General features: G+C 41.5%; 1 long non-coding RNA gene across 2 annotated transcripts; it reads left to right on the forward strand.

The window, feature by feature from the left end:
• Nucleotides 1-230: 230 nt before the first annotated feature.
• LOC120406822 lies at nt 231-2,393 on the forward strand. 2 transcript variants are annotated; one of them, XR_005599609.1, is made up of 4 exons: nt 231-361; nt 453-555; nt 1,025-1,211; nt 2,213-2,393. It is a non-coding gene; the product is annotated as an uncharacterized LOC120406822 (long non-coding RNA). The 2 variants fall into 2 exon arrangements; XR_005599608.1 differs by lacking the exon at nt 2,213-2,393 and having other exon boundaries at nt 1,025-1,792.
• Nucleotides 2,394-7,982: the final 5,589 nt, after the last annotated feature.

A 7,982-nucleotide genomic window follows, 5' to 3' on the forward strand; every position in this document is an offset into this window, starting at 1 on the left:
TTCAAACACATACAGCCCTGAGTAGCTTCCATTGATTTTCATAAGGCTATGCATGTGAATAAAGATAAGCACATGGATAACTGTTTGTGGGAGTAGGGCCATTGGTGCCAATCTAAATATATTGAAAACAAATCCTTAGCCTCAAAATATATTCTTCCCTTGAGTTTGTTGAAGCCAAGGAGATAAACTGCCATTTCTCAGAACCTTTTTCAAAAACACAGAACTCTGCATTCTGACAAAATAAGGCCCTCATTCGGCAGAGCACTTCAATTGAATTGGATTCAGTGTGGTTACTCACTTAAATATTTGCTGATTTGGGGGCGTAAGAGAATAATCCATTATTTACAGATATAGCAAAAGGGTAGGTCTTACTGATCAGCTTGCTTTCCAGATGCAGATGCTGATTTCAAATGCTGTGATACTTTTAATAATAACAAATGTTGTCCCTGCAGGACTGTGAATATGCTGATCAAAAAAAGAGCTTCCCGTAGGAGCTCCATAATAATGAAATAAAGACCTCTAGTTTCACACACCGAAATTGGCTTCTGTGCAAAGGTATATTATTTCATGACTTACCTCTCTGGCGTACAGTTCATTTTAAAATGGGAAGATTTCTTTTAGAATTAAAATGTGAAGTGGCTTTGGAGAATAAATATTCTTTTGAATTTCTGTGGATGCTCTTCACAGTTTACATGATATGCTGTTTATTTAGTTTTAAAAATATGCATTTCTCTGTTATGTACAGCAGGCTTTACCCTACAATTGGTATGGTTTTAGAATATTTTGTAGACTTTTTCCAGAGTACTCTACTTTCCATTATATCATTTCACTGTGCTGTGCAGGGAGACAGTGTCAGATAATATATTCATATAGAATAAATTAGGCAATTAAAGGGAACATTATTTCAAAATACAGTTCAATGCTTCTTCTGAATAGTCTCTCCACATGTCCTCCTTCAAGAGAAGATCATTAAAAAAAAATCTAACGCAATGATATTAATGACTGAAAGTTCTTCTCTGCATAGAATAGCAGCAGTGTGCCCATATTCCAGCTTCTGAGTCTGATCTATTTCAAGTATTATGTTGGGTGATTGGACTGTGTTGCATTGTTGGACCTGGTTTGGAAGTATAAAGTGGACACCATATCACCTTCATCTCAAGGCTGTCGATGGATCACTTTATTTTCTCTGATGGATCAACAATCTGTCTAAGGTATCTATATCACCCCTATTACCATGGTAACTGGGAGCCTCACAATCATTAATATATTTATGTTCACAACATCCCTGAGAGGATGTTCCCATTTTACAGATCGGGAACTGAGGCACAGAAAGACCAAGTCAGTTGTCCAAGGTCATATGGGAGCAGTGAATTGAACCCAGCATCCTAAGAGAGGCTGTAGCCTGGTGCCCCACTGAACATGGGTTGTTCTTTGGCCCCTTGTGGAAGACAGGCAGGATATGACTTCACCGCCTCACATTCTCATCATCTTGGAAGTGATATGTACCATCTGGTTGTATGTGCTCCCCTGAGTGCAGGAACTGCTACTGGGGCTTTTGTAAAAGTGTGCAACTTCTGGGAGGAACTCCTGTGACCCTCAATCACACCATGCTCCTGTGTGAGGGCCAGTCCCAGTGTTACCCTGTGTATCTACCTGGCCTTTTGCATAAATAATTGTGCTAACTACAATTGTTGTAATTGTGGAGATTAGGTATATGCCACTTAGGCCCTTAGAGTGCCGGCACTCCATTTTTGGTTGTTTTCTTCAGTCAGAATTGTACATGTATGGACAGGACAACAATTTTAGTTTCTTTAACATTTTGATTTGTAAATTAAACAACTTTTTAAAAAAACAATTACGATAGTATGCTTTTTCATGAGAGAGGGAAAGAAAGTAGGAATGCACAGTCCTCTGACTGCTTGCTGGTGTAGAAGAATGGGTTATCCTTCAGTTGCTGGTTTCTCTTTTTTTTGTAATGAATAATGTCAAGATGGTGGATAGTGTAACAGGTTTGTTCTATGGATCTCATGGCTCCATGTGCTAAACATTTTCCCTTGTGTGATACTTGCTTCTGGCCTCCCATATTCCTGGCAACTCAAAACATTGTGATGAAATTGTTTTGGGAGTAAGTGATTTTCCCTTTGCTTTACCAAGTCCAAATCTTATCTTACCTCCTTAACTTTTAACACTATTTTTCTTTCCTCTTTCCCAGTTACATACATCACATGGCTCACTAACTGGCAACCTGAGCCCCTGAAGCCATAACGCCTTCTTCACTTATCAATAGTGTCACTGGTCTTATTCCTTCTTTCCTGTGACAAACTACAGCTGCTGATTCTTTCCCTTTCAGGGTCCAGATGCCTCTCATCTCAGCCCAAGAGGCTTGTTGCATTGCAGACTTTTACAGCAGTCTATTTGCTAAAAATAAAACACAATATGGTTGTTTCATCTGAATGTTTGGATTATTCTGGGTCTTTCCATATATGCTGAAAAGAAGAAAATATTGCAACTGACACCACGGTGGGCTGCTGTTGCTAGTACCATGGATTGCCAGTCCCCTAAATATTTAGTAGTGCACTGGGTGTACTACACAATCAGAGGGAAGTCCTGTAAGGTGCTACAAGCATTAGGTTCTTCAAGCTCTAGCCCTCAGCAGGTTCCCAAGAATCATAGAATCATAGATTAGGGTTGGAAAGATGCCCCCAGTATCTTGAACTTTCCAGAATTAATCTTGTCCTTCAGCTTAGACATACTGTTTAACTGTATCCTTTTTAATACATAACATTTTGCAAATCCCTGAAGATCACAGCTTCCTTCCCCTGGCCATATTACCTGTACTAGCAGCTATGGAGGAGTGTGGCACAGAGGCTGCTACCATGGCTCTCAGACAATTGCAGATTCCCTACTTGAAAGGATCCTTTCATGGCTTGTTCAGCCAACTTTATGGCAACTTTGTGCCTGTGCAGTGGGGCAAAGCAGCCTTAAGACAGGAGTGAATGGGATCTCACAACCAGATTTTACTCCATCCTTACTCAGGCAAAATTTTAGTTGACTTCAGTGTACGTTTAGCCTGAGAAACAAGGACTGGAACTCTGGGACCAAATGAGAGTTTGAGGGCAATATTAGCCTCCAGGTTACATCTACACAATGATAAAAAACCCACGGCACAGCCGCCGCTGGCCTGGGTCAGCTGACTCAGGCTTGTGGGGCTCGGGCTGTGGGATTATACAATTGCAGTCCTGATGTTCAGGTGTGAGCTGGAACCCTGGTTCTGGGACTCTCCTTTCTTCTGGGATCTCAGATCCCAGGTCTCCAGCTTGAGCCTCAGTGTTTACACTGCAATTTTATAGCTCCACAGCCCAAGGCCCATGAGCTGATTCTGCTGACCTGGGCCAGCCGTGGGTCTTTTATTTCAATATAGACATGCCCTAAGTCATTATTTTACATGGAAAATTTACCTTAGTTAAAGAGTTTTATAGGATTAAACTCTCATGTGCTTAATGGACAAGAACATTGTTTATTTAACATTTTTTTACTCTAATAACAATCATGGATTATTACTACAGCAAACTCACTGCTTAATTATATGGTTTTAGGCTTTAAAAATATCCTAGAGTGATCTTCAGCTAATTAGTCCTCTGATCTTATTGATTTAATTTATTTATATTGTATAAGTCCTTTCAGATGCAAACATCTGATCTGTTTGGCTGAAAAGAGGTATTTGAGAGAGGACAAAAATAAATATTCATTTCACAGAAGTGAAAATTTCTTTTTGGTGAACAAATTATAACCCATTTTGCTAATCAGTAAAATTGCACTGAAAATTGCCTTTGAATGGGAACAGTGGGACAACATTAAATACTGATCATTTACAGTCCCATAGGATTTGATTTCCCCCTGCTATTTGTATCCTTTCTAATACTTAGAATAGAAAATGTGGGAAAATCAAAACCCATGGCATGAAAAATGTTCAACATTTAATGGCAACCACTTTAATCTGGGAATTCCGGCTAAAATATCAATATTTAGCTTTAGGGGGGAAATTCAACATTCCTACAGTACCTGGCTGCAGTAGCAGGGCTGGTTCTTTATCATGCCTAGAGTTATTTCCAGCTATCCAAGTCTTATAGGCCATGTTCATGGTGTGACATAGCAAAGTGCAATCTAGACCAGAGAGGTGCTGTGTCACCCTTGCACTGCAGCCTTGTGTGGCTTACAATACCTCTTTGCTGCAGTAGTTCCCACTTGGGCCACTCACAAACAGCCTAGCAGTGTGCAAGTCACACACGGAGCGTCTGTGTGTGACAGCAACCTGCCAGCCATGCTTGGGCTACACTCTACCTTTTACCAGCCCTGGTTATACTGCAGGATGGCCCATACACAGTCCCAGTCCCAGATTTTCCCCCAGAAATGTAGGTTGTGTTCTGCCCAGCCCTCTTCTAGACAGGCCGAATATACTGGTATTAAGTCCGTTACTCCTTTAAGCAGGGGCGTGCACAGGAATTTAAATTTGAATACTTTTGGAGGGGCATGTTAAACACACACAAATGAAAGATTCACGTGACCCCCTCCCCATTTCTCGGGACACCTCTGGCGGGGACACCCAGCAGTGTCCCTACAGCCTGGGGAGGGAGGAAGCAGCAGGGCAGATGGCAGCAGGGTCCTTCCCCCACCTCTACAGCTGCAGCCTGCTGCTTCTCCTTCCCTGCTGCTCGAGTTAGGGTGACCAGATGTCCCAATTTTATAGGGACAGCCCCGATTTTGGGGTCTTTTTCTTATATAGGCTCCTATTATCCCCCACCCCTGTCCCAATATTTCACACTTGCTGTCTGGTCACCCTAGCTGGAGTCCCAGTGCTGCTGCCTGTTTTACGGACATCCACTGAGGTAAGTCAGGCGCTGGAGGCAGAGGCAACACATGGGACTCCAACAGCAGGGAAGGAGGAGCAGCAGGCTGCAGCTGTAGGAGTGGGGAGAGGAGGCGCTCAGCCAGCAGCTAGACACCCTGTTGCTTCCTCCCTCTTCAGGCTCCAGGAACACATGGAGATTTGGAGTGGGGAGGCGATATCCCAGCTTGCCCCCCCTTGCTCATGCCCCTGCCTTAAAGGGAATAATATACACGAGTTTACCACCTCAAATGGAGTTACCCAGCCACTTCAGCTTGAACAAACTGGATTAGATAAAACAATAAAATAAGTTTATTAACTACAAAAAGACAGATTTTAAGTGAGTACAAGCAATGAGGCATAAGATTCAGAAATGGTTACAAGAAAAATAAAGATAAAATGAATTCTAGTGCCTAATTTAACAATCTACATTAGATTTAAAGCACAGTTTTTCACCACATGTTTCCAACAACATTACTGACCAAACTCTTCAGTTCAGGATTCTTACCCCATAAACAGCAGCTTCTTTTTGTCTTCTCAGGTGCAAAGAGTGAGATGGACAGGGAAAGAGAGGAGGGGTTTCTTGGGGTGTTTTTCCCTCCTTTTTATTTTTTCAGTCCCAATCTTGAAAACACATTTCCAGCTGAGAATCAGGAGACAAAGAGTCTGTGTGCAAAGATGTTCTGTGTGGAAGGATGTTCCCTGTTCGGTTTTTTCCACCTGTTTATGTGCAGGTTTCTTTTTCTTTCCTCCCTTTCCCCTTTCTGCTTGATGACTCTGTTTACTGCTTAAATGCAAATGAAAGCAAACACACATTCCTTTGTTTGCCAACTTCTGCCTGGGCAGAGCTGTGAGGCTTGCAACATGTGTTAATTACCTCATACAGGGGAATCTTATAACTTCACATATAATGTTCCTACATATATTTCACCATGACAGTACTGATCATCAAGTTATGGGTTTTCAAATGATACCTCACAAGGCACGCTTTGTACAAAGATTAATACAGTAGGATGCATTCTGTCACACATGGATTTTGGCACGATTCTGTTTAGAAAGCCTCACCTAAGGTTTGTTTTTAATGAACAAAAGAATTAATCTTTCAGCAGAAAATCTCAGCCTGATCACAGTGCATATAGTAAACTTGCATGAAATGACCCTTCAGGCAGTAATTAGGTGCAGATAGTTTATTTTGGTAAACCTAAAAAAAACCCTTGTCTTAATTTTACCTGAATGAAGTAGCTCAGTGTATACCAATATAAGCATGTGAGCGACACATTCAGAGCTATAGAGCTCTTCTTTCCCCTTTTTCTGCATGCCTCTCTCACCGCAGATAGTATTCACATGATATGCTAATATTGGCATCATCACACAACACCAGACTGTGCCCTCAGGGAAGAAAAAAAAAGTGAAAGGTTTCTCTATTAAAGCCTATGGGAGAGCTCACCTGAGAATAAAAATCAAAACTCCACTGTGTTTTGTGGTTTAGAGTATTTGAAAGTCTATGGAAGAGCCAAGGGGATGTATAGTGGGGTGTGCCTGGGCCATGGAGTTTTCATTGGATCCAGGGAGCTAAACTCAAGAACTGAATAGAAGCTGGTCAGAGCCATGTGAGACTGGGGCCAAGAAAACAAAAGGCAGCTGGAGCTAGGCTGGCTTCCAAATGCAAACTAGTGGTGACTGGTGATTAAAACCACATCCATATAGGATTCTTTGATTTGAGGGTTTTGTTATAGGATATTAATTAACTCTTTATTTGGCATGTTATTGCTATGAAAACAAAACAAAAACAAAACTGATGCTTAGCAATAGCCAAGCTGTATTGCATTGCTAATTAAGCAGAGTTACAGACTCTTAATTAGGGTGATGACTCCTCAGTACCCCTTTATATGCCAAATGCATTCCTAAAATGAAGCATGTTAGTAACAGGTTTCAGAGTAGCAGCAGTGTTAGTCTGTATCCGCAAAAAGAACAGGAGTACTTGTAGCACCTTAAAGACTAACAAATTTATTTTAGCATGAGCTTTCGTGAGCTACAGCTCACTTCTTCGGATGCATAGAATGGAACACACAGACAGGAGATATTTATACATACAGAGAACATGAAAAGGTGGAAGTATGCATAACAACAGGAAAAGTCTAATCAATTGAGATGAGCTCTTATCAGCAGGAGGAAAAAAAACTTTTTGAAGTGATAATTAAGTTGGCCAATAGAAGGTGTGAGGAGAACTTAACATACACTAATTGAATCTATTTCCCTATGTTAAGTTCTCCTCACATGTTCTCTGTATGTATAAATATCTCCTGTCTGTGTGTTCCATTCTATGCATCCGAAGAAGTGAGCTGTAGCTCACGAAAGCTCATGCTACAATAAATTTGTTAGTCTTTAAGGTGCCACAAGTACTCCTGTTCTTCATGTTAGTAACGTTGACCAAAAAATGCTGGAAAGGAGTCAGAGTTGCCAACAGTTTATCTTCAGGGGGAAGAAACATGCTGTTAGCCAAGTTATGGGTTCCCAGAAGAGGTGCATTGGCAAGGAAGAGATGAGAATTCTCCTCTGCCCCTCTCTGAGCACAACTGCGCCGCTAGCACTGCCAGCAATGCTGAACACACCAGAGGTTTGTCTGGTGAGATGGGGGCATTGCCACGGTGCCTTTCCCTACTAAACTGCTTGTGACTGGAGCACTGGGTTTTCCAAAGCGTGTAGCAAGGGCCACCACTGAGCACAGCTCACCTGGAGGCATCATGCCTGCTCCAGGCATGATGCTTCCAGTAACTGCCACTCAAGCTTTGCATCTTCTGCTCCCTACTTGTGCAGCTTTGGCTCTAGGAGCATTAATTGAGCCCTACATTAGTGGTGATTCATGTCTAGGCGTCTTAACACTAATTCAATTTGATTCATTTTGCTACTGCATCGTCTCTTAGTAGTTTCATGTAACATTAGCAGAAGCACATTTGTGATAAGGATTATATTTAAAATAAAAACACCCTTTTAAGTCGAGTGACAGTATAGAGACCAATGAATGGAATGAACAATCTTCATAAGATAATGCCCGTGCAATGGAGTTTGCAAACACTCTTCTAGCAGAAAATGTGGC

Source organism: Mauremys reevesii, linkage group 5, assembly GCF_016161935.1.
Source record: "Mauremys reevesii isolate NIE-2019 linkage group 5, ASM1616193v1, whole genome shotgun sequence".
Classification (NCBI taxonomy): Eukaryota; Metazoa; Chordata; order Testudines; family Geoemydidae; genus Mauremys; species Mauremys reevesii.